Here is a 2,996-nt window from a genome sequence, read left to right as displayed (position 1 = left end):
GGGCAGTGTTTCATTCTGCTGTGCATAAGGTCGCTATGGGTCAGTACCGACTCGATGGCACCTAACAACAACAACTATTCAGCACTTCCCAGTCCAATGAGACTTGCTGGAAATAGCCCCATTTTCCTTTTTCCAGCAGACTCCCTGGTCGGCCACCAGGGGGCAGTGGCCTCCTCCTCGGCTCCCTGCCCAGGTCAGCTCAGGTGATGATGTGCTTAGATCTCCCATCAGAGATGTCTCTCCTGCAGAGGGACACGTCTCTTCTCTCTCACATCCAACATTTCCCAGTCTAGCACCCGGCCCACCTCCATGCTTGGTTGCTTGTTGCTGACTGTCCCAAAGAGGGCCTCCCGAAGTCTGCAATTGGCAATTGAAGGAATTCAATTGCAAAGAGGGCCAAGGCTGTACCCTCACCCAGAGGGAGAGTCCTTGAAGTGACACCCGGGTATTCGGGCCTCTTTCTGCATCTCCAAGAACCAACTCCCTCCATCCAGGAACAGGTGCATGGTAGGAAGTGGCCTCCTCTGGCTCACAAGGAGGCTGGAAAGCCTGTGGCTGAAGGAGGCGGATGTTCTGGAGTGCATCCTTCCCCCACATAACACAAGAACCCTGCCCGATTTGGCGAATTAATGCGGTTAATCCTGTTCTCCTTGAGACTGATTACTTTAGGGTGTGTATGTGACCTAGTAAGGAGCCCTGGCAGCACAGACCGAAAGATGTGGCAGTCTGCTTCCCTAAACAACCCTATCAGGCATTTCTGTGCTGCCCTGTAGAGTTGCTATGATTCGGAATTGACTTGATGACAATGTCTAGTTTGTTTTTAGTCTGGCCCAGTCTGGTAGCGAAGTGGTTATGAATGGGGCTGCTAATCTCACAGTCAGCAGTTCTAAACTACCAGCAGTTCTGACGGAGAAAGATGAGGCTTTCTGCTCCTGTAAAGATTTACAGCTTCAGAAACCCTATACAGGTCAGAACCAATTCCGACACATAACCACCACCACCACCACCACCAGTCTGGCCTAGGGAAGGAGTGGTCAGGTGGAGGAAGGGGGAGTCTAGAAGAGGATTTTCATGTTTAATAAAAGGACAAAGGGAAGGGATACCCTCATCTTGCACTGACTTTTGTCGTTGTTATTGTTGTTGTGACTGAAAATGATTCCTACACGGGGACAACTGATTGCAGCCATAGGAGGAAGAAGCCCAGGAAACCCCACTTGCAGAGGAGGGCAGAGCAAAGGACCTGAGTTTTCAATTACTTTATCAACTGAGCCTCAACTACCACACAGCTGTTTGAAAGGATACATCCGCCCCAGTTTGAGCCACTGTGAATTCGGTTTTCTCCTGCAAATAAGAGCTTAAATCCTTCCATGCTACGTGGACTTCTAGGTCCTGCTCTGCCTGGCTTCCCCATATCCTCTGACTCCTCTTGAAGCCTCTTCCTCTCAATTTTGCCTTCATTTTCGCTCATGTTGGTGCTCCTGGTCCCTTCCTGGGTCTTCAAGAAATGTTCAAGAAATGTCTAGAAATGTTCTCCATCCTCTCCCATAAGCCACCCTGTCCAGCTGATCCCTGTTCTTCCATCCTTCAAGGCTTAGCATCCCTGATCACCAAACCTCTGCCAACCCCACCCCCACTCCAATACACACACACACATGCACATCTCCATCCCATACTTCTTTTGAAGTTAGAATTTATGCTTTCCCCTGTGTTTGTAAGGAGGCCAGGTGGTGCTGTGGGCTAAGCATTGGGCTGCTAATAGAAAGGTCTGAGGTTCAAATCCACCAGCCACTCCACAGGAGAGAGCTCAGACTGTCTGCTCTTGTAAAGACAGAAAGTAGGGACCAGGTCTTTGCTGTCCTATAGGGTTGCTATGACGTGGAACTGACTCTGTGGAAGTGAGCCTTGTGCTTATCTGTGATGATTATTTACGGGGCTATAGCCAAGTCAGCTGCACCAATGAGTGACTGTTCAGTGCCTAATGTAGTGTCATACACAGATCCATCTTTAAATACCTGCTAAATGAATGACTGAATTCTCTGAGTCCTGCAAATCGTTCATTGTTGTAGTTAAGTGCTGTTGAATCAGTTCCTTTATAGGGTTTCTGAGGTGCAGCTGGTGAGTTTGAACCAGCAACCTTTTGGTTAGAAGACCAGTGCTTACCCTACAGCACTACTTACCAAAAGGTTGGGGTTCACCAAGAGGTGCCCCAGAAGAAAGATCTGATGATCTACTTCCAACAGATCAACCTTGTGGAGCAAAGTTCTACTGTGACACACAGGCTGCCACAAATTCCAATCAACTGTACAGTAACTGGTGTTAATGCTTAAATGAATAATTTGACTGTCTTTTGTTCTCATCCTGGAGAACAGTAAGTTCTCATATCTTCAAGTTCACCACGTTGTCACTTCTTTGATGCTGTCTCTTCCCTGTCTCCCCTCCCCCCACCTGTGGGCCTGGCGTTCCCATGACACTATGTCTATTTCCGTGTGTCTGGTGAGCCCCAGAGGGCAGGGCCAAGTCAGACTTGTCTTTCACCCCATGACTAGGACATAGCAGGCAAGGCTCCCAGAGAGCCCCTGGAGCCTCTATGACCTACCAGGACCTTTGATAGGGAAATTTGTGAAACAGGTTGAGGCCAGCCGCCACTACACCTGTTGATTATCACCAGTCAAGTCTCCCCCAATCAATTTGTTCATTAGCAGTTCCCCAAAATAACTCTTAATTCTCAGTTTCCCAGTTACCCAAACACAAAGTCACTACCATTAGATTTGGGTTACCTTTAGAAACAACATGTTTGTGAATGGTGATCTTTGCCTTAAATAAATCTCTCTTGGTGTCTTTTCCTCCCTCTTCAGCACCTAGTTTTAGTAATAAGCTTTCTTTGTATTGATCTTTGTAGTCTTAACTATGTCAGCTCATCCAATACTTGGTGTTTCAACTTTGAATCCCATCAAATTAGGAATGAAACAAGGAGAAGAATTTTCTATTTCTTTGCT

This window comes from Chrysochloris asiatica, unplaced genomic scaffold, assembly GCF_000296735.1.
Source record: "Chrysochloris asiatica unplaced genomic scaffold, ChrAsi1.0 scaffold00346, whole genome shotgun sequence".
NCBI lineage: Eukaryota > Metazoa > Chordata > Mammalia > Afrosoricida > Chrysochloridae > Chrysochloris > Chrysochloris asiatica.
Note: the sequence above shows the minus strand (reverse complement) of the source record.